Below are 24,823 nucleotides of genomic sequence, written 5' to 3'. Positions count from 1 at the left end.
CAGGGCTAGACGAGGCAAACGCACACACAGACACACACAATAGCTGCCTGAGCCAAGCTCTCCTGTCCTCCAACCTCCCAACATTCGCCAGCTCTTTCAGGGTGATGGGCTGCATACATGCAAGCGTGCGACCACCGAGAATTCCTGCACTGTGCCGGGGTGGCAGTGGGAAGAGGAGGCATGGCACACCAATCAGACACGCATGTGCCAGCCTCCGTATCGAGACTGAGCCTCCCCCGCCCCCAAACCCCCGTTTCTCCTGCCAGTCTGTACCCCAATGGATGGACCCTTCCTTCACCACTATCCACCACCACCAGCTCCTCACTCCCTCGCCCTCCAACCCCAGCACCAGCAACCCCCACTGGGCTAAAGTGCAGAGCCTGGGCCTGGGTCTCTGGTTCTGAGTCTGGGCCTGGTGCGGAGTGGAGCCACCACTGCCCCCGGTGGTGGTGTGGGCCTGGGCCGGGAGGGGCACCAGCTGCCCGGGGAGCGCCCATTACGAGATGGAGCCAGAGATAAGTGCTCTCCCAGGCCCCCTTTCACAGGCATAATTAGCACACTTCTTATCTGCTGCTCAATTCACATTCACACCCTCCGCCTCCATCGCCATGAATGGTGAAGCAGGGAGACGAGAGAGAAACTTAGGAGAGGAGAGAGAGAGAGAGAGAGAGAGAGAGAGAGAGAGAGAGAGAGAGAGAGAGAGAGAGAGAGGAGAGGGGAAAGACAGTGGAAACCTGTTCACTCACAAATGATAATCTGAGAAAAGATTTTTTTTTCACCCCCTCTTCTCTCCTCTCCTCTCTTCCAAAAAGTCTTTGAACTCCTGAACAAAAACAATGGTTTGTGCATCAAACTGCAATTTGCTAAAACAAAGGTATCTGGCCCTATAATCATCGCAATCAGCGGGAAAAAAACAACCTCCACAGATATTTCCAGATAATTTGGCCCCTGTTTAATCTATTTTCTTTTTCTTCATCAAGTAACAATTGTGGAAACATTTTCAACTCCACCGATATATGAAACCTTTAATAATAACGGCTTGCTCCGCATTTCTTTAATTAGTTTTAATAAGAGTTAAACTGATGGTAATTTTGCTCACACAAGCCGGTATTCAACGAGTGGGTTGTTCCCTGGGCGAGATAACAGGCTCCGCTTTAGCTGAGAGTCATTCAGAACACAGCTAATATAAACAGGTTTGTTTTGTGTTGAAACACTGTCTGCTGTTCGCTAAACCCACAATAAAGGAGACATATGTCATTATGGCGATAAATCACCAGTCGGAGAAGAGAGGAGAGTTGCACAATGTGGCGCTTCAGTTTTTGAACCCCTTAACTGGTGAATGTCTCCAGATCTGGTTTTATATCGTGTTTTATTCTTTTGTTTTCTAATGTTTCATCAACCACACTGGGAAGGAGACAAAATGTCTCCACGACAAGTCCAGGCATGAAATGAAAATATTAGCTCTGTAAATATTGATGTGTGCATTATATTTGAAGCTGGAACATCCACAGAACTGTAACTAATAGTTTAATAACATACGTTCTCAATAATATCGCCTGAGACATTCTTTTGTTCTATATTTTGTTTAAATGTTGAGTGCCAATTTCTCACAGAAATGATACCAGTTTCTCAGTTAAACCTCTTCTACTTCGTGGCACAGTGGAAAATAATATTTATTGTGTGTGGTGTTGTTCTGCAGGGCTGTGTGTCTGTACCAAAATAGTGCTCGTATTGGTCTCTGGCCTAGAATTGTATGTTATGTGTGCCAAAATGGCAACCAGAGTCATGGCCGTTACATGGTACCTGACTCTTGGAGGCGGCCACCTTGGCAAACAGAGCCTGGGAAACCTTGGCCCTCTTCATCTCCTGCTGGATCTCGTCATAGATGGAGGAGTTGATGTTGAGGATGCAGCTCTCCGTCTTGCCGTTCCACTCGCTGGGGAGCGGAGAGGCCTTCACCTGGGCAGGGTAAGGAGTGTCAGCAAAAGGGTTGGAAAACAAGGTGATGCTGCCGGGTTTTCTGGATTCGGGGATCTGTCCAGGTAGATAAAGGAGGGAAAGTGAACTATGTTTAAAACATGGGAGACCATTTCACATTCAATTATTTCATCATTTCTCTAATTAACTTCACTTAACATATATAAGAATATATAAGAAAACATATTGGTAACACTTTATAATAATGTTTATGAACAAACATTAATAAACAATTGATGAACTAGTAATAAATATGTTTTTATTCATTGAATTACTTATTAATAAGCTATTACATTTATAACTAAATACTTAATAGTAAAATTCTAATTTCTAAAAGTGATACGAACAAATCATGCTACTATTTACATAAAATGCCACAACATACATTATTACGATAACCATGAATAACAATGTTATTGATACAGTACAGGAAGGGTGAAAGTGTCACAAAGAGATGGTTCATTGTTGTGTTTGCTTACAGGAGAGATGCCCACAGGGATTCTGGGGTTCCAGTCCTCAGGTCTGATGTTGTTACAGTCTTCTCTCCTGGGCTGCTGGGGCAACAGAGACATGTTTGTTTAGTTCCACCCTCAGAAAAGGGATTTAACCACACACACACGCACGCACGCACACACACACACAAACACACACACACAACAACAAATTGTTAGGCTGTATCAACACAAAGGTAGTATATTACATGTGCAATGACAACGTTAGTACACTGCAGTCTCATTGATGAAGCTAAACTGATCAGAAATCAGATTGCGGAGAGACACATGGAATTGAATCAACATCATTCCGTGGCTTGTTGTCATTCATATGCAAAGTCAAGAGGAAATCCTTTTAAATCTTGTGTGAATACTGTATTTTTAAAAATATTTTTGTTACGTGTAGGCAATAATTTCATTACTCAGTATTAATCTTATCAGTTTACAAACTTGCCCAAAACAATCAGTAAAAATCTAAAATAAATGTTTAACGCATATGTCTAGACATTTAACAGCCATTTTGGTGGTTATGAAAAGATAATGGACCCAAAATTTGTGGTAAACTGGAATGTCTTAAGATTCCTGGGCATATTTTTGAACCATTTATGACTCAGTAGGCGAGGGGTGTCAGTGTGTGTACTGACTACCAACATTTTCCTTAGTAGCTCTAATTGCTAAGCCTTGGACATGCAGAGACTGGTGAGGGCATTGGAGCCACCCATGGGCACACATGAGAAACATACCGCCGCATCATTTTTTTAGGAGGCCTATAAAAGCCTCCCTGTCTCAGCTCAATTGCCACCCTGACTGATTTATGTGGCTAAATCTCCCAACGCATTACTTAATACTCTCTAGGAGCTGTCAGTGGGAGTCTGGCATATGTCCAGGCCAGGGCTAGTCCTACCATGATAGGACTCAGTCATATGTGAAGGGAAGAATAGAAAAACGCATATTAGGGCTGATGATCATATAATACAGTGATGTTTCATGTTCAGCAAGAAGTAAAAAACGGTATAGTAAATGGTGGAAGTCTAGATGTGACCTTTCTAGAATCAACCCGTTATAACAAAACTACAAGGTCTGTGTGTCCTGTACTGCCCCATAAAATGATGCCTTTAGAATACAAACTGAAATCCCTGGAATTTGACTAACACAATTATTCAATCCAGAAAGGTGTGTGCACCTCCTGATCCACATGTTTGAAATGGACGACACTGAAATAAACAGAATTAGGGCCTGAACAGAGGTATGTCTGACAGCAGAAACATGGTCGAGTCTGGTCAATGTGTCGTTGTACGAGGGACATCTCTCTCTCGCTTTCTCTCTCACTCTGTCTCCCTCTCTGTGTCTGTCTCTCTCCCTCTATCGGCTCTCTGTCTCTCTCACTCTGTCTCCCTCTCTGTGTATGTCTCTCTCCCTCTATCGGCTCTCTCTCTCTCTCCCTCTATTGGCTCTCTGTCTCCCTCTCTGTGTCTGTCTCTCTCCCTCTATCGGCTCTCTGTCTCCCTCCCTCTATTGGCTCTCTGTCTCCCTCTCTGTGTCTGTCTCTCTCCCTCTATCGGCTCTCTCTCCCTTTTTCCATGTCCAGCTTTCACAGCCAACTGACTGTTGAGGAAGACCTGTGAACTGCAAAGTGTCCTTTTCCAAGTTTAAAAGCACTGGTTCAGAGTGTGATTCTTCCCTTTCCTTCCAGTTTTGTAAGGACGGCCACTGCGATCTGGCCATGCAGTAAAAAGGGCCTCCCTGTTTGGCCAATGGGTGGCACAGGGACATTCTCACTCTCCCAAATAAAAGGCAGTCTTTAGTCTGAGGCTGAACAGAGGAGGTCTTTGTCTGGCTCTCTCCACCCCAGACACACTCGACCGCACTCAAAATGTGCTTAAGTGGAAAAGTTGCCACATACCTGTTCAATAAAGGACTTTGATTGTGGGAGAGACAGTGGAGAGCTGGTGGTCAGGCAGTTGAATGAGGAAGTGACTGACTGACAGACTGGGGGAGATTTACTAATCCACAGAACTTGTCGTCATTGAGTTGCTTCCTATTTTAAGAGTGGGGTGGGTAGTGGCACTTGCTGTACAACTTAAGGTCAAAATAAATGCGTTTGTTCGTGTGTTTGTGTCCACGCTGCTCTGTCTGTGTGCATGCTTGCCTGTTCGTTCCATACCTGCACTGGCCGGGTGGGCGGGGTGCTGATGAGTGGCGCAGGTCCCATGGCTGAGGCAGCCGTTAGGCTCCTTTCCCTCTCGTCCTGGTAAATACGGTCTCGCTCGGCCTCGGGCAGCTGCAGGAAGTTCTGCATGGCCCGCAGGTTGACCAGCAGAGACTGGCTGGCCGTCTTAGGATCCTCCTCTTTACGCAGGATCTCAGACAGCAGGCCCTGGGAGGAAGAGTGGGAGAGTGAGGGGGAGAGAGAGAGAGAGAGAGAGAGAGAGAGAGAGAGAGAGAGAGAGGGAGAGGGAGAGAGAGAGGGCCAGAGAGAGAGGGCCAGAGAGAGAGGGAGAAAAAGAGAGAGAGAGCGAGAGAGAGAGAGAGAGAGAGAGGGCCAGAGGGAGAGAGAGAGAGAGGGAGAGAGAGAGAGAGAGAGAGAGAGAGAGGGAGAGAGAGGGCCAGAGAGAGATGGAGAGAGAGGGGGAGAGAGAGAGAGAGAGGGCCAGAGGGGAGAGAGAGAGAGAGAGAGAGAGAGAGAGAGAGAGAGAGAGAGAGAGGGAGAGAGAGGGCCAGAGAGAGATGGAGAGAGAGGGAGAGAGAGGGCCAGAGAGAGAGGGAGAGAGAGGGCCAGAGAGAGAGGGAGAGAAAGAGAGAGAGAGCGAGAGAGAGAGAGAGAGAGAGAGAGAGAGAGAGAGAGAGAGGGCCAGAGAGAGAGAGAGAGAGAGGGAGAGAGAGAGAGAGAGAGAGAGAGAGAGAGGGAGAGAGAGGGCCAGAGAGAGATGGAGAGAGGGAGAGAGAGGGCCAGAGAGAGAGGGAGAGAGAGGGCCAGAGAGAGAGGGAGAGAAAGAAGAGAGAGAGAGAGAGAGAGAGAGAGAGAGAGAGAGAGAGAGAGAGAGGGAGAGAGAGGGAAAGAGAGATGCCCTATTTGTAAGCCCTGAGAAGACTCATACATTGACATCACGACAGGAACTTCATGTCCGTTGTGAACATTCTATTTCTACTAGTAAACTCTCCCAGACCCAGAGGATAATGTAACTATTACAGCACATCGACTCAGTGAGCATCAGTGTAGCAATCAGTGTATCCGCTGTTCCTTTTCAATAGCTATGAATCCTGTCATTACGGGAATCACTGTATTATCAGGACTGTTTAACTGAGGCTTGTCATCCGCCGTTGCACACACACTGAGTGATCCATTTTCAGCTTCTCTTCTTCAATAGGTGTGTGATTTGGAAATAAACAAAATGATTTTGTAATAAACAACTTGACGTCAGTTCTGTTGATAATTACACCAACTACCGGAGCTAGAACTAGTGGCTCCGCTGTTTAACTAATGGTATGGTAGTTTAAGAAAAACACATTGTGCTTGTGACTTAGTGAAACACTACAGAACAATGGAATAAATTAGCTTTATGACGGAGCCAAGTATGTATAACTAGATAGAGGTATCAACTCTGAATGGGGAGACAAGCTTTCATACTGACATTGAGTGGTGTCACAGGTATTCTGAAGATTGTGCGAGAATATGTGTGTGTGTGTGTGTGCGCATGTGTGTGCAATTGTGTATGTGCAGGCTTGTATGTTTATTGCGCCCGGCCATCAACCCTTTCCATTAATCTCCCCAGTCAATCGGCCGTTTCTACAAAAAAGGACCGGCGAGCTCCCGTGTGTCCACCCCGCTCTGTGTGGACACCATCACACACGTTATTAACACGAACGGCAGAAACAGGAAGAGAAAAAAAATAACGCACAATAAGTAATACAAGAGGAGGCTCTCAAAAGGCACATTACTAACTCTTCATACCGGAGAGATAAGGCTGAAAGGAGAGGCTTGCCAATTTGCACAAAAACACCACTGTCTGCTTGCTATCCACTTAACTGTTTTTGTAGAGAGAGCGTCGGTATGCACTGATTCTAATAGATTCTTATCAAGAGGTTTCGCACACAACTTCAAAGTGGCGGAGGAGTAATGAGGTTTGCTGCCACCTCCCCCAAAATATGCAGAACATCTTAAGACATTATCTCTGTCAGGGCCCTGCTGCGCTGCCTGCCTGTGAAGTGAAATCACATGTCTTAGCGGAGGGAGAGCAAGCCGTGACCGCGCCTGATGCTCTGACGTTGCGGCTTGCCAGGTGTACGGTAGCTTTTAAATTGTTGTTGTTGTGGTGCTAGATTGTTGTAAGTGGTTATAAGATGAACTGTTTTGATGATGGCCTTCGACAAGAATGCCGAGTTTGACTTTGAGGCACTACAACTCAAAAGAATTCTGTCCTTGTGACAGATGTGTCAGAGCTCTTTGGGGAAAAACAAGTATTTTTTAATTTTCAGTCCTGGTAGTACATAATACTATCCTGAGATGTTGCAATCTTTCCCTAAATCTCCTATTGGCATCAATGTGTGATTTATGCCAGAGTCAGTGTTAAATTCTGCCCCTCCTCACCTGGGTCCTGTTGAAAGCCACGCGGGCGAACACGGCTTGGGAGATGCCGGCCCTCTTCAGCTCATCCCTCACCCACTGGTATATCTCCATGGACACCTCAGTGTTGCTGGCTACCTGGGGCTCCAGGGGCTTGGTCAGGGCATTTCGGTTGACCGGCGGGTGGTTGAGATACTGCTGCGACAGCGACTGCTGTGCCAGGAGCCGGTTGACGGCATACTGCTGGTTGAGAATCTGGGCCATGACCAGCTGCTGGTTCACCAGCTGGGGGCTAATGGGGGTGGACACCAGGCCCGGGTGGTGCAGGCCGGGGGAGCTGAGCTGGGCGGCCGGGGTTCTGGCCCCCACCATGGGACGGAGGGGGCAGGGGTGGAACCGGGGAGGAGGGGGGCTGCTCGGCCGTGTTGCCCGGGATGGGCTGTTGGGAGAAGGTCAGATGGTTGTGGTTGTGGTTGAGGCCCGGAGGAGAGTGATCGGACAGGCCATCCATGTCTGCTGGAGGAGGGGAAAGAGAGGGGAGGCAGGGGGAGAGGAGAGAGAGGGTTCATTTAAACACTTTGAATACTGGCTGAAGAGTACAGCAGAAAATGTCCAGAAAGAATATACCAATGCACACTGTCCAACCCACTCAGATGAGTAAAACAGACTTTGAAATTGAAAACAGTGCATCAGGCTAAATCTCTAAGCAACAAAACTCTACAGCCTCTGACCAAACCTGTGTCCCTGTGATAAGACATAGCTGTTCAGACACATGCCTGTCTAAAAATCCCCAGCCTAGATTCAGGCCCCAGATAAAGGGCCTCAGTGTGCGACCTGCAGGCATCCCCCAGAGCCTTGGCAGCTCCCGAAATTAGTTTAGAACGTCCATGGCCCAATCATGTGAGCAATAAAAACAAGTGTGTGTGTGTGTGTGTGTGTACGTATGTTCGTGTGTGTGTGTGTATGTCTGCACATACTGGGAGACAGATAATCCCTGAATCGCTCTTTATGTCCCTAATTATAAAACAAGGTACGGAAGCTAGCCAATATGACATTTTTTGGGACGGCCTAAATATAACCCTAGGGAGAGGAGGGGAGAGATGAGAGAGCGAGAGCGAGAGAGAGAGAGAGAGAGAGAAAGAGAAAGAGAAAGAGAAAGAGAAAGAGAAAGAGAGAGAGAGGAGCTCTACAGTATAAGGAGCATCCTAGACATGACCTCTTCCATATGGCAGCCTGTTCAGGCCTAAGGAAAAATGAATGTACTATTTATGGTGTCTCTCTCATTTTGGGAATATTTAAGTCCATAATGGCAGCTTGTGAGTATTTTGAGCTCTGTCTAAATTACAAGTCTGTGGATGAAAATAATAATTTTAAAAAATCTAAGGGGATATCAAAGTGACTATGAGTGAATGTGAGGTTTCGTCAAACTGGATCTGCTAGAATCTGCTGAGGTTTTCTATCTAAAGAATTCATACAGATTTAATCATTTACATTCACTGAACTTAAAATAGTATCTCTTAAATAATCCATATAGTACCATTTACACCTGGATGTGTGCAAATATGGGACCCTAAAATCATATTGAATCAAAGAAATCATATTTCTGAGAGGCACCAATTGGTGTTAGGAGGCGAACATTTTCCACAAACTCAATATTTCAGCGGTATATAAAAGATTTGAGTGCCTGGAAGAGCTCCAAAAATCCACATAATAATCACAAATATAGCAGCATATTTTCTTAACTGTCAGGAAACACAAAAACTGTCCAAGACTGTTCTTTTCAGTGTTTGTCGAAACAAATTATTAAGAAGGGAAAAAAACGTGGTAATAATTACATCTCTCCCATAATCCTCGGCATTCCCTGGCTGTGATGATTCGCTCTTGTCTCTCTACTCTGTGCTCACACACATTGCTGGGGGGCATGCTCACAAATACACACACACACATACTGAACGCACACAAACACAACATTTCCATGAAAAAAAAAGAAGAAAAAAAAAGGGTGTCAGAAAAGCACGGCCGGCCCTGGAGAAAAGGCCTTGTGTGGAATCCTGCTACAAAACAGCCCCAGATTAAACACACAATGGGAATGGGATGTGGGTTGAGAGAGGGAGGGAGGGGGAGAGAGAGAGAAAGAGAGCGAGAGAGGGAGAGAGAGATGGAGAATAGAGAGAGAGAGATGAGGGAGCAGGGGGGGAGAGAGAGAGAGCGAGAGGGTGGGGGGGTGTCCAAAACCCCATGGAACTCTTGTCTCCCGCTGGATAGGGGGACTGCTCTCACACTTCAACAGAGTAGAGACCACTTTGCTGGGTCCCATAGAAGCAGACTCTGACAGCAGAGACTGTCGATCAGGGCCCTTCAATGTGTTTAACCAGACGCATTTTCAATTACAGACAGTGTCTCGATGTAAGGCAATATAACTACACTGCCCATGGTGGTAGACTAAGTGTATGTTTATGAAACTACAGTGGCACTGATGCACAAAGGAGAGACTAACACACTCCCTTTTAACAGTGCCCTCTATGCCATCGCTGCCACTCAACGGGCACGCATAGTAGGCATCCTTTCATGAATATTAAGGTTGAGAGTGTTGCTGTGGGCGACAAACAGTCACCTGTGGGGTGCCAGCTTTTGCAGGGACTGGGTAGGGACACAGTGCAGTGTGTGTGCCCACAGACGGTATGTGTTTAGCCTCGTGACGTACCTAGTGTGTTGGCACGCGGGCTGTCGTGGAGGACACACGTCCCCAGGTAGCCCTCCAGCTGCGAGGGTTGGCGCATGCCTGCACAGATGTGTGGGCAAGATGGGCAAACACACACACACACACACACACACACACACACACACACACACACACACACACACACACACACACACACACACACACAGAGGACAAGACACACAGTGCACAGGTGAAGAGAGAGAAAGAGAGGGTTAACACCCCATACCATCTACATGATACATGACCAGGGGAAGAAAGGGTTCATATGGACATAAGGGATGCCACAGAGTTGATACCCACTATGCTTCACCTCATATCCCATGTACACATAAATATCACATTCTAAATACACACAGGACTGCTACTTGAGATCCTACATTCTTTATGTAATCTTCCATAAACTACGTAAAATGTGTGTATGTACACAAGAGGATGGGTAGGGGGCCAGTGGTGTTACGTGTCCATGATCAGAACAGTGTCCACAGGCAAAACCATGAAAACATTCTGGTCTTATTTCTTGACCAGCGGCGATTCCTCAGAGGAGGAAGGGGAGGATCACCCTACTCAGTGAATTTCATAAACATTAAAATAGTGAAACATTTAAAAAGTTCTCCTTTTTAGATAAAACTATACTTAATATATTCACATCACCAAATACCTAATTAAAATACACTGTTTTGTAATGAAGGCCTACAGTAGCCTCAACAGCACTCTGTAGGGTAGCACCATGGTGTAGCTGGAGGACAGCAAGCTTCCACCCTCCTCTGGGTACATTGACTTAAATACGAAACTTAGGAGGCTCATGGTTCTCACCCCCTTCCAAAGACTTACACAGTAATTATGACGACTTCCAGAGGATGTACCTATCAGAGCTCTTGCAGCATTAACTGACATGTTGTCCACCCAATCATAGGATCAGAAATCAAAGGATCTAGTACTGAAAGCATAAGCTACAGCTAGCTAGCACTGCAGTGCATAAAATGTGGTGAGTAGTTGACTCAAAGCAAGAGAAAGACAACAGTTTAACAAATTTGAACAAATTAATTTCTAAAAAATGTAAGAGAAGCAGCAGAGAGAGATAGCTAGCTATATTTTGTTGTATTTTTTCACTTTCACTTTAACTTACTTAGCTAGCTAATGCAGTTAGCTAATTTAGCCTACTCAAACACCTGGCTCAAACAGAGAGGTCAGCCAGTGTAACTGCTAAACTGCTTGCTGTACACTGTACTGCGTGATTGTAGCAGGTTTACTAATGTGTTAATTCTAGTAGCTATGTTGACTATGACGTTAGCTAATATGGTGACAACAATGTAGGCTGTGTGTAGCAGTTAACGGTTCTGGTATGAAGGTTTGTCTTGGAAAGGTTTTTTTCGCCTGGTCACAGACAGCTGATGTGTTGTGCACTGAAGTCCACAAGCGAATGGAAAAGGTGAGAGGAGGGGAGTGCGTATATTCGAGAAGGAATTATACAACAAGCAAAGTGATGATGCTGTTTGTATGTGGCTGCTATGAAAGTGAACTATGTGTGCGGATAATCAGGGGTATATTCACTCCGCCGATTCTGTTGAAAAAAAACGTTTCTTAAACGGAAGCAAATGGAACAAAACGGCGACAAATCTACCTGAATTTGTCCAATAGAAACTCTCGTTTGGAACTGTTTGGACTAATGATAACACCCTAGATCAGCTAGATGCAAGCAAGAGTGTGCAAGAAGGTATTGAATGTGTCACTGTCTTTCATCTTGATTACTAGTAGCCTAAACCTATCAATGTTACATTGAGCTGGGTGAATGGAATATGAATGACAGTCGTCTACTATGCAGTAATAGAAATAAGGCCATGCTCATAAAAAATAAATAGTCCTCCTTAATCTTAAACAGCACCGACCACCACTGATCTTGAATGTAATCAACATGAGCACTAGCTTGTATAGGAAGGTGGATTTCTACACAGTAGGTTGAAACCAATACTCTAAATGACTGTATATTAAACTCTATTAATATGACTGGTATAGTATTTCATGTCCAAAACACATCAAATAGACACTATCTGAATTATGTGACCTAATTTCCAAACAGGGACAAGGAGGACTAACCGAGTTATCTAAAATACAAAGCCAGCCTTGTTCTACTTTGACAAGGAAAAACAGATAGACTTCAAACCAGATGATGGCCAGGAAAATCATCCCTATGTCATTTGTAGGTAACTGAAACAGTATTCATAAACAAAGGTCGCGGACCTCAATTTAGTCTGTGATTTGACAGCCATTACTGAATACTAAACTACATCTGATAAGCAATAATAGATTACTCTGAATGGATTCAGGAAAAACGGTGAAAACCTTGTGCACCTGAGCAGTGTACAGGGAAATATCTGAGAAGAGCCATCATTAGATGATGTGATTAAAATGTGTTTAATGTACCGGGAAGAGGGGGGGGGGGACATGGGGCAGACGTATTGGAATGGTGATTGGGGGGTCTGATAAGACAGTGTTAGTGTAACATTTTGCTTACCCATCATATCTTTTGTCTTCTTGAAATGTTTATACCAGCGCCCAAATTCCTGACACTTCGCCGCCGACACATTTGCATAGTAAGTGCTGTTCACAATGGAGGAGATCATACTCTGAAAGAGAGAGATTGGTAAAGAGAGAGAAAACCTTCAGGATCTGCAATGTGCACCATGAGGGCATTTATTAACGCTGGTGTGACGTGCACTAATACTGTGTTTTCTTGTCAAAATGAACAAAACATTTCGGTGCACAAACAACAATAATCTAGAAAAGACCATTTTTTATCAGTCATGCACAAATCTTGGTCTTGTCTTTCCAAATGTAAAACAAATCAAAATGAAATATAAGAGGTGTGTCCCTTTATAGCAAATGCCACAGAGTTTGAGAGAACCTTTCTGGGATGGCTTCACTGAATTAGTAGCCTTGTTGATATCAGGGTGCAGTACTACGGTAAAGAGTAGTTTGCTTTCAAAAAGTAAAATAACAAACAGACTATTAAAAGTTAGCATCTGGAATTCAGGCAATGTAAACAGATGACTCTTTTCTTTTTTTCTCTGGCTCTCCACAATATGTTAAAAAACATCTTCAAGAGATATAAAGCTTTTATATCTGTGCCCTCTCGCCTTCTCCACAATTGACTCTACTCTTCCTTATTTATTTCTCGAACGCATTCCTCGCAAACAAGGCACCGTTTTCTTTTCATTAAATGTTTTAACACCTTCCTGGCCTGCGGGTGAATAGCAGGAGAAATTGTTTTGATTGTTATAAATATTCAAAAGATGAAACCATCTGTTTTCAAATTACAGGTATGCCATCTTTATCATATCTTTAATATGAGCACTTGGGGACGGGAGGGAAACCTTCTGGCACAACAGCACTTCAGTGAACAACACACGGCGCTGGCAGCCGAGCCGCAACCACATCTCCCACTCCTCCTCACCGGAGATGGAAGACGAGGGAGGATTGAGTCTGCTGCTGTGGATCACTATGGACCTGATGCTGAACTCCTGACCTCAACATCACTACACAACCAGCATACATTACAAGCCCGGTGAATTGCGGAATGATCATTGAGGATGAGTTATTGAGGATCTGACAATTGTGGATTGGTATCTTCAATAGTGTTAACAGAAAATGGCACATACAGTACAATATATCAGCTGAACCCAGTCCATATGAAGGCACTATTTTGGTGAGTACAGTATAGTCCGTATTGTGGCATAATGGGAGCTATTCCGTGGGCGTAGCATGTTGCATTTACAGTATCTGGGTGAGGCAGAGCCAGCTATAGCAGGGCCCACCCAAGACACACTGCCTGTGTTCCTCCATCTTTGACACAGATGTTCTAATAAACGGTCCTCATTAATCAGGCATCTCCCTCCATACATCACGCTCTCTCACTGGGGCACACACACACACACAGACAGGTACACACACACGCAGGCACAGACACGGTACACACATTTGCCAAGTCGTGCAGATAACCACCGCCACCTCGCGCCCACGAAGCCTCTGCCAGCCAGCAGCCATCTACAGGTAGTGGTGGGTACTGTGTAGCACCAGGATGCTGCCGTCTGACTGCCCTGGGCCCTTTAAGTGATAGCCATCTACAGGTAGTGGTGGGTACTTTGTGGCACCAGGATGCTGCCGTCTGACTGCCCTGGGCCCTTTAAGTGATAGCCATCTACAGGTAGTGGTGGGTACTGTGTGGCACCAGGATGCTGCCGTCTAACTGCCCTGGGCCCTTTAAGTGATAGTCATCTACAGGTAGTGGTTGGTACTGTGTGGCACCAGGATGCTGCCGTCTGACTGCCCTGGGCCCTTTAAGTGATAGCCATCTACAGGTAGTGGTGGGTACTGTGTGGCACCAGGATGCTGCCGTCTGACTGCCCTGGGCCCTTTAAGTGATAGTCATCTACAGGTAGTGGTGGGTACTGTGTGGCACCAGGATGCTGCCGTCTGACTGCCCTGGGCCCTTTAAGTGATAGCCATCTACAGGTAGTGGTGGGTACTGTGTGGCACCAGGATGCTGCCGTCTGACTGCCCTGGGCCCTTTAAGTGATAGCCATCTACAGGTAGTGGTGGGTACTGTGTGGCACCAGGATGCTGCTGTCTGACTGCCCTGGGCCCTTTAAGTGATAGCCATCTACAGGTAGTGGTGGGTACTGTGTGGCACCAGGATGCTGCCGTCTGACTGCCCTGGGCCCTTTAAGTGATAGTCATCTACAGGTAGTGGTGGGTACTGTGTGGCACCAGGATGCTGCCGTCTGACTGCCCTGGGCCCTTTAAGTGATAGCCATCTACAGGTAGTGGTGGGTACTGTGTGGTACCAGGATGCTGCCGTCTGGCTGCCCTGGGCCCTTTAAGTGATAGCCATCTACAGGTAATGGTGGGTACTGTGTGGCACCAGGATGCTGCCGTCTGACTGCCCTGGGCCCTTTAAGTGATAGTCATCTACAGGTAATGGTGGGTACTGTGTGGCACCAGGATGCTGCCGTCTGACTGCCCTGGGCCCTTTAAGTGATAGCCATCTACAGGTAGTGGTGGGTACTGTGTGGTACCAGGATGCTGCCGTCTGACTGCCCTGGGCCCTTTAAGTGATAGCCATCTACAGGTAATGGTGGGTACTGTGTGGCACCAGGATGCTGCCGTCTGACTGCCCTGGGCCCTTTAAGTGATAGTCATCTACAGGTAGTGGTGGGTACTGTGTGGCACCAGGATGCTGCCGTCTGACTGCCCTGGGCCCTTTAAGTGATAGCCATCTACAGGTAGTGGTGGGTACTGTGTGGCACCAGGATGCTGCCGTCTGGCTGCCCTGGGCCCTTTAAGTGATAGCCATCTACAGGTAATGGTGGGTACTGTGTGGCACCAGGATGCTGCCGTCTGACTGCCCTGGGCCCTTTAAGTGATAGTCATCTACAGGTAATGGTGGGTACTGTGTGGCACCAGGATGCTGCTGTCTGACTGCCCTGGGCCCTTTAAGTGATAGCCATCTACAGGTAGTGGTGGGTACTGTGTGGCACCAGGATGCTGCCGTCTGACTGCCCTGGGCCCTTTAAGTGATAGCCATCTACAGGTAATGGTGGGTACTGTGTGGCACCAGGATGCTGCCGTCTGACTGCCCTGGGCCCTTTAAGTGATAGCCATCTACAGCACAGGAGCTTATCAGTGTCCCCCGGGAAGTCGCAGGGACGTTATCTGCCCCAACTATCTACTCCACTTTCTGTCATGGGAGAGAAACGCATGAAAAAGACACGTTGGTAAAACCCTGCCATGGCCTGCAAGCATATGCACACACATACACATAAACTAACTAAGACACTGTACACACACCCTTTTCTTGTTCCTTAGCTCTGATTGTGGCTAATATCTTGCCCCCCCCCAAACATCTAAAAACTAATTACAGTCAATTCCACACCAATTGGGTTAAGCGTCCCCACCCCTCCCCACACACACATGTACGCACGCCTGCGCACACACACGCACACGCACACGCACACATACACACCAATAGGCCCTACTGCTACCTCAACCACTAGCAGCCTTAGAGCAGAGCCCAGACTCACAAAGATGGCATTTGATGGCTTTTTGCTGCTATGCAACAGGACAGCTGCTCTGTCAGGGCCACCCAGTGGGCGAAGGAGGGGGGGCAGAGTGGCGAGGGGGGCCTCTTTTGTTGCCGTAGTTTCAGAGGAGCCTGGGGTGGACGGGAGTCAAACTTTTTAGTGAGACCTCATCTACTTTTCCTCTATTACATTGGAACTCCATCTGAGCGCAGTCAAATGATATTCCACTGGGAACAATAACAATGGCGACAGTGGTGAACACAGTCTCTTTTCTCTCAGCCCCCCCCCTCCCCTCTCTTGGAGTTGGAGTCTCTTCAGGGAATTTGTAGGCCAAACACACAAAGCATGACTCCCCGCCACAAAAGAATGAACTAAATGTTTGACAAGACACAGAACAAAGGCGCCGTTTTTTCAAGATGGCCCACCCTCTTTCTTTCTCTCTTTGAGCCCTGTTCTGAGGTAGGGTTCATTCTCTCCCCCAAATTCTCTGTTTGTTAACCTTTCTCTCCCCAGGATTACCCTCCTGAATATCAAGGAGACACTAATCCTATAAAAGCTGCCAATCTTCCCTGCCTCCGAATACACCCTTTCCTCTCCCCAGGCGCTGTTGGCTTCCCAGAAGCCTTAGGAGTTCTGCGGCCTCTGTGGCTTCTCACCTGCCGCCCATCACATCCCCCTCAGGCACTCTCATCAGAGACCCTGAGCCAGAGTTTAATACTGATAAGAAACAGCAGTAGCCACGCAGGTCTAATACTGGGCTCAATGGCCCAAATGAGTCTTATAGAGAGACCTATTAAAAGCAACAACACACCTCTCTGTGGGTATAGCAATGCAGAACCCACTGTGTAACAGATGTCAGATATTTTGAAGTCGGCCATCTGTGAACCCCTACAAGGCGAGTAAAGGGATCGCTGCTTATAGTATATCATATATGATATTTGGGATTGACAATGCACATCTCAACTACCATTTCATATTTCAGTTAGCCTGTAAAACAGACACTCTTACTTACTCAGAGCGTCTTACAATGAGTAAATAACAATGGCTGAACAACAGAGTAAAATCGAGCAGCGATGCTATCCTCTGAGCCTGCGCGGTTGGACCGCACCACAGAGAGTGGTTCACATATGGACCGTAAACAGGGTGATTACCGGGCTGAGGGAGAGAGGGAGGGAGCGGCGGCTCGGCTCAGCCTGAACACCGCCGGGGGACTCTTTACATCATCACCACGCTCTGCCCGGCTAAACACACACACCACGGGCCTCTAGGTGACCATACGGCAGCCTCGGTGAGGGGAGAGTCCACTGAATACCGCACTCCATAACACACACACTCCATACTGTAAGAGCTCACACACACACTCCATACCATAAGCGCTCCCACACACACACTCTATATCGTAAGCGCACAGACCCAGACGGCTCCTGTGATAAATATACGTCTGTTTCTTTCCTGCAGAACAGCTTCTGTTATGAGCTATGAAATATGACGAAAGCTGAAATTCTATAGAGTCAAGCTACTTGAATAGAGAGTGAGTGTATTACATAATGGTGAGAGAGAAAAAAACTTTTAAAAAACATATTTCTAGCCTGACGTATAAAGAGGAAAATCAAGATTATTCTGGGTTGGTCCATTGTTTACCCAACAATAACCCTGCATTCAATCAACAGTACTGCTTCTGCAAATGAGGGAGGAAGAGAAGAAGGGGGGGGGCATCTATATGGACGACAATGGGTATTGATTTGGATTTTCTATGGCAATTCTCCATCGTGTTCCACTCTATCAAACTCTGGGCATTTGAAAAAGGGACACTGGCAGTCTTTGGCAAATGGAATAGTGGGGGTTTGTGGACGGCTCCAGCACCTGTGATAAGGGACATTCTTTTGCCAGAGAGCTCTGGTTCATGTCTTTGAGTAACTCCTTGAGGGCATTTCTTACTGTAGAGTGGGTCCACTGCTCTGGCGGCAGGTCCTCCAGTTTAGGACAACTGTGAGACGAGATAGGAGGTAGGAAGAAGAGATAGAGGGGGAGAGAGAAAGAGAAAGGGATGAGAGTGGAGGGAGAGGACAGAGAACAGGGAGATTGAGACAGGGGAAGGGGGAATAGAGAGAAGGAGAGAAAAGAGGGCAGAGAACAGGAGAGAACAGGAGGAGAAAGAGAGAGAGAGAGAGAGAGAGATGAGCACAGGGCCTTGCTTTCCTGCTGCAAGCGCCCCTCCAAGACAGACAGATTTCATTTGGCGCATCAAGCAGATGCATCTGGAGATTGCTCTCTCTCTCTCTCCCTCCCTCCCTCCCTTTTCCCTCGCTCTCTCTCCTTCCCTCTCTCTCTCCTGATTGTTCTGATTAGTTAATTACTTTATACAACACATCTGCTGTATTGATGCATGAATTATACATCAGCTGCATGTGGCGACTATTATTTCATGTTACTTCTACCTTCCTGGCTCGATGTGCTCGGCGAAACAATTTAAGGTGTTACCGGCTAGATTTCTGCAGCGGGGGGGAAAGGAAATAACAACATGCCGCACGTAAAAACACACATTTTTGATAAAAAGACAAAGAATGTATGCGTCTATGCGATATACAGATGAATGTACTCTATTTACAGACAAGTGGACCCCCCTTTCAAAGCAGATCTTTTTAATGAGGGGGAATTCGAAAGAGAACAAGCAGGTCTCCAGTGAGAGAGCCCCGTTCGCTTCAGATAAGGATCTCTCCATGTGATCAAGCATGCGCAGACGTCACGTGTGTGGGACATATGGCCGTGTTCGCATTGCATGCATTCCTGAATTATGGCAACGACAAAAGAAACACGTGAACCGCACACTCCACAGTTGGTATGGGTGTCTATTGAGTTTATGTGTGTGTGGTGGGGGTTGCTATTGTCTTAAAGGTTATAGGTACTTTGATATGTGTAATGCATATATAATAAACAGAAGGTAGATTGGTAGAAGTTAGAGGATTCAAAGATAGAGGGCGAACACACACACACACAACACACAACACACACGGCTCTGGTTAAGGCTTTGCCAGAACACCTTAAACGGCTGTAGCAGCTAGAGAGCCTCTGGGGAAAGCAAAGGAACAGAGGGGAGGAAAAGAGAGGAGGGCGAGTGGTGGAGACAGACAGCTATCCATGCAGACACACAAGCTTGCTGGAAATAAACACAACCTTCTGTGTCCTGGCTGGTGTGTGTGCAGAGGAGGGGAGAAAAGAGAAGGAGGGAGGGAGGGAGAACAACCTGTGTGTGTGTGTGTGTGTGTGTGTGTGTGTGTGTGTGTGTGTGTGTGTGTGTGTGTGTGTGTGTGTGTGTGTGTGTGTGTGTGAACAGCCCCCCAGAGGGTTGCATTAGCAGTGAGCTAGTGAGGGTAGGGCTGAGTGTGTGCAGCTGGCACAGGCCTCTACACCAGCAGTACCAATCTCAGTGTGTGTGTGTAGTCTGTGGCTGCTATGTGGTCTGTAAACAGTATGTGTGGGTTGTGTGGCCAGGTTGGTCATTAGAAATAGACGCCGATTTTGGATGTTTGAAAACGTCCTGAGAACGTCGATATATGCCTTCCTCAGCTCTCACAAAAAAAATCTAAAATAAAGATTGTCCAGCACTGGGCGCGGACTGATGATGATCGGAGCTGGAGCTTAGACCACTGTGCTACTGCAGTTCACAAAGCCCGAGCAAGCCTTGAGAACACTGTGAATACTGATGATACCTGATGGTAATATTGTATCGTTTTTTTATTATTTTGTTGTAGCCCTTTCCTGCAATAGTGGCCTCATAAGTAGAATGCTATAAATATTTTTCATAATTTCATAATTAATAAACATACCTTTTTTTTAACGCCAAAAATCTGTATATCTATTTCAAGCGGTTTTGGTATATTTCAGTCTTATGTGATGTATATAAAGTGTAAAATTGGGATGCAAACTCAAAGTAGATTTGTTTAAGACACTCTTGTGACCCTGATTTAACACACTGCAGTAAAAGGTTAAGCCTTCCCCAAACCATAGCCCTAACCTTAACTATTAATGCCCAAACTGTTAACCTTTGAGTTGTTTCTGTTTTAACCCTGTAACCATGTGGAATAAACCCTGTAACCATGTGGAATAAACCCTGTAACCATGTGGAATAAACCCTGTAACCATGTGGAATAAACCCTGTAACCACACACAATGAATTTATCAGAAATAGACATTCATCCATAACACGTTGAACTTCGAAGGGATACTATGACATCTTGTTGGTGTGGCTACTGACTGTGGTCAACGTAAATGGTGAGTACAGTTTTACAGTAGGTGCTATGAGCAAACCTGACTGCCATGCATGGTTTTTGTATGGACTGGATAGCTACCATTGCTATGTTCAGCCCATCCATCACTATCAGGTGTATGGCTGGATTCCAGGTATGTCTTTGCTGTTATGGCTGCTGCAAGGTCTGTGGCTATTATGCTAATTTGAACTAGTGTAGAAGCATAGAAAGCAAATGGTAGGCCTATGTGTTGGGTGTTTAACCCAAGTTAACTAGGTACGCATGCCACACTAGACTGGCATAGGTGGGTGGTGGGGTCAGGAGGGTGGTGTGGTTGGGTACTTCACTGGACTGGAATTGGGTGGGTGGTTGGCTAGGTGGGTGGTTGTGTGGGTGGGTTGATTGGACAACAGGGCGGAGACTGACCTGTGCAGCTGAATTTTCAGCGTGACCACATGGTACACGTCCTGCAGCATGTCTGCCACGGTGGCGTCCGGCGCGTCCGTCACGTAGGACAGTGGGACCGGGTTCCACTTGCCCACCTGAATGAGACCTGCAATGGGAAGAGAAACACAAACACAATCAAATGGTAAATGTTATGTTTCTCACGTTTAGACACATACAGATAAACATTTATAATAATTGACTGATTCTGTATTTTCCCAGCAAGGTCACATTAAAGTTGACATCTCTTTTCCCAGTAAGCCCCCCCCTCCCACCACCAATAAATGGCATGAAAACATCCGAGCCTTCACTATGTCCTACTACAGAGATTGTGGGGTATTTTGGTCAACTGTGTTGCTGTATAATAGACCTGCCTGTAATAAAGGGCAGAGGCACCTGGAAGTAGCCCAGGTCTGTGTGTTGCAGTTGCAGTCAGCTGCAACGGGTCCCACCTTCACTCCCACTGAGTGTTCTAGCTAGAGGTTTACAGAGCAGAGAGGCCCTGAGAACTCCTGAGAGACATGTAGTTACATCCGCTGTCTGGGATCAATGTCAGCCTACGTTACTGAGCCTTCAGATCAGCTGGGAAACTATCGGAGGCCTGGACAGCTAAGGCAGTTGTGTGTGTGGGGAGAGTGGGGGAGGGGGCAGTGTGTGTGTGTGTTTATTATTTTTTTTAAATTTGACCTTTATTTTACTAAAAGGTCAGTTAAGAACAAATTCTTATTTTCAATGACGGCCTAGGAACAGTGGGATAACTGCCTGTTCAGGGGCAGAACGACAGATTTGTACCTTGTCAGCTCGGGGATTTGAACTTGCAACCTTTCGGTTACTAGTCCAACGCTCTAACCACTAGGCTACCCTGCTGTGTGCGTGTGTGTGTGTGTGTGTGTGTGTGTGTGTGTGTGTGTGTTGTGGATGGATGGATGGATGGATGGATGGATGGATGGATGGATGGATGGATGGATGGATGGATAGAAGGGGGTCAGTGTGTGTGGGGTAAGTTATGGGAGAAGCCAAATCATAGCAGGGCCAGTTCTATAATTCGTGGAGCGGGCATGTGCCTGAGTTTATATGTGTGTGTATACAGTTGAAGTCGGAAGTTTACATACACCTTAGCCAAATACATTTAAATTCCGTTTTCACAATTCCTGACATTTAATCCTAGTAAAAATGCCCTGTCTTAGGTCAGTTGTGATCAACACTTTAATTTAAGAATGTGAAATGTCAGAATAATAGTAGAGAGAATGATTTATTTAAGCTTTTATTTCTTTCATCGCATTCCCAGTGGGTCAGAAGTTTACATACACTCAATTAGTATTTGGTAGCATTGCCTTTCAATTGTTTTATTTGGGTCAAACTTTTCGGGTACCCTTCCACAAGCTTCCCAAAATAATTTGGGTGAATTTTGGCCCATTCCTCCTGATAGAGCTGGTGTAACTGAGTCAGGTTTGTAGGCCTCCTTGCTTGCACATGCTTTTTCAGTTCTTTGGCTGCAAGCCTCCTCCTTTTTCCTCCAAACATAACGATGGTCATTATGACCAAACAGTTCTATTTTTGTTTCATCAGACCAGAGGACATTTCTCCAAAAATTACGATCTTTGTCCCCATGTGCAGTTGCAAACCGTAGACAGTCTTTTTTATGGCGGTTATGGAACAGTGGATTCTTCCTTGTTAAGCGGCCTTTCAGGATATGTTGATATAGGAATTGTTTTACTGTGGATATAGATTATTTTGTACATGTTTCCTCTAGCATCTTCACAAGGTCCTTTGCTGTTGTTCTGGGATTGATTTGCACTTTTCGCACCAAAGTACGTTCTTCTCTAGGAGACAGAACGCGTCTCCTCCTGAGCGGTATGATGGCTGTGTGGTTCCATGGTGTTTATACTTGCATACTATTGTTTGTACAGATGGACGTGGTACCTTCAGGCGTTTGGAAATTGCTCCCAAGGATGACCCAGACTTGTGGAGGTCTAAAATACTTTTTCTGAGGTCTTGGCTGATTTTGTTTGATTTTCCCATGATGTCAAGCAAAGAGGCACTGAGTTTGAAGGTAGGCCTTAAAATACATCCACAGGTACACCTCCAATTGTCAAATAGCCTATCAGAAGCTTCTAAAGCCATGACATCATTTTCTGGAATTTTCCCAGCTGTTTAAAGGCACAGTCAACTTAGTGTATGTAAACGTCTGACCCACTGGAATTGTGATACAGTGAATTATAAGTGAAATAATCTGTCTGTAAATAATTGCTGGGTAAATGACTTGTGTCATGCACAAACTAGATGTCCTAACCGACTTGCCAAAACTATAGTTTGTTAACAAGACATTTGTGGAATGGTTGAAAAACAAGTTTTTATGACTCCAGCCTAAGTGTATGTAAACTTCCGACTTCAACTGTATGTGTGTGTATCTGCGTGTGTGTGTATGTGTGTGTGAGCGGGTCATCAATAGAGTGGGGGCTTGTGCCAGTCCTACCTTTCGCCTGTGCCGCCGAGCTGTGCGAGTAGCCCAGTGACAGAAGGGCCATCTCGATGAGCTGGTTGAACAGCATGTCTTTCCTGACCAGCACAAACTCGGCGTGCTCCTCCTTGCTGTCAAACTCGATGGGGCTCTCGTAATGCTCCACCACGCAGAACACAGGGAGCATGTTGCCTGGAGAGACACAGACAACACAGCAGGGGCTCAGACATGACAAATGGTGACCTTCAATGGGGGGATTAATATTACATTTAGACACAGCTGATACAGTCAGACTACCTCTATTCATGAATGAATGAATGTCAGTGCCATTCGTATTATCAGTGACAGCACAATGATAAATATTGTATTGTTTTTAGAATTTATATAGAATAGAATTTCCATATTAGCCTTATTCACATTGATAGAACTGGTAGTGGTAGCGGTAGTAGATGTGATGGTACTGTGATTTTAGTTATTCAAATATGATCAATGACATCATGATTAGAGTAATGATTTCAATGTCCTTAGTCAATATTAATGATAACATTATTTGATTTTAACTAAAGTCTAAATAAATTGAATGTTGTTCAGATGATCTTTGTGGGCTATACTCGGCCTTGTCTCAGGATGGTAAATTGGTGGTTGAAGATATCCCTCTAGTGGTGTGGGGGCTGTGCTTTGGCAAAGTGGGTGGGGTTATATCCTTCCTGTTTGGCCCTGTCCGGGGGTGTCCTCGGATGGGGCCACAGTGTCTCCTGACCCCTCCTGTCTCAGCCTCCAGTATTTATGCTGCAGTAGTTTATGTGTCGGGGGGCTAGGGTCAGTTTGTTATATCTGGAGTACTTCTCCTGTCCTATTCGGTGTCCTGTGTGAATTTAAGTGTGCTCTCTCTAATTCTCTCTTTCTTTCTTTCTCTCTCTCTCTCGGAGGACCTGAGCCCTAGGACCATGCCTCAGGACTACCTGACATGATGACTCCTTGCTGTCCCCAGTCCACCTGGCCGTGCTGCTGCTCCAGTTTCAACTGTTCTGCCTTATTATTATTGGACCATGCTGGTCATTTATGAACATTTGAACATCTTGGCCATGTTCTGTTATAATCTCCACCCGGCACAGCCAGAAGAGGACTGGCCACCCCACATAGCCTGGTTCCTCTCTAGGTTTCTTCCTAGGTTTTGGCCTTTCTAGGGAGATTTTCCTAGCCACCGTGCTTCTACACCTGCATTGCTTTCTGTTTGGGGTTTTAGGCTGGGTTTCTGTACAGCACTTTCAGATATCAGCTGATGTACGAAGTGCTATTTAAATAAATTTTATTTGATTTTATTTGATGAATCTTGGCCGATCTCTGCTTTTAACCACTTTTTGACTGAGATCTATTGATACATTGTCAAGGAGTTCAGATCACATTAGACTGCTTCTGCCTCTTCTGTCAACCCCATATCACCTTCCCATGATGCACCACTCCAAATCCCAACACTCCAGTGCGCCCTGAGGTTTACTAGTCTGTGTAAACACTGCACTGCTATTAGGTAGAAAACGAGGAATCCTTGTCCAAAGACGTTGCACTGTGCAAATTTCAAATTATACTATTTGGGTTAAAAACAGCTTTTGATGTTTCGGTGATTTAAGTTTCGGATGCATCATCACTTTTTTGGTTAAAATGTTCCTCTATAGCCTTCAGTGGTGATGATATGCAGCACATTATTCATGGAGTTTGAGCATTTGCAATGAACAATATTTCTTATGTCCGGCATCCTGAAGATGCGAACATCTCTGACAAACAATTAATAAACGGGGTAATCACCAGCAGGTGCCAGGGAATGTGCTGAAACGCTGCTTCT

The 24,823-nt window shown here is 45.9% G+C and overlaps 1 pseudogene; it reads right to left on the bottom strand.

The window, feature by feature from the left end:
• Positions 1-259: 259 nt before the first annotated feature.
• On the bottom strand, positions 260-23,209 carry LOC115104478 (DNA-binding protein SATB1-like; annotated as a pseudogene).
• Positions 23,210-24,823: the final 1,614 nt, after the last annotated feature.

This window comes from Oncorhynchus nerka, unplaced genomic scaffold (genome assembly GCF_034236695.1).
Source record: "Oncorhynchus nerka isolate Pitt River unplaced genomic scaffold, Oner_Uvic_2.0 unplaced_scaffold_1328, whole genome shotgun sequence".
In the NCBI taxonomy this organism is placed as follows: Eukaryota; Metazoa; Chordata; class Actinopteri; order Salmoniformes; family Salmonidae; genus Oncorhynchus; species Oncorhynchus nerka.
This window is presented reverse-complemented; position numbering and strand designations above follow the sequence as displayed.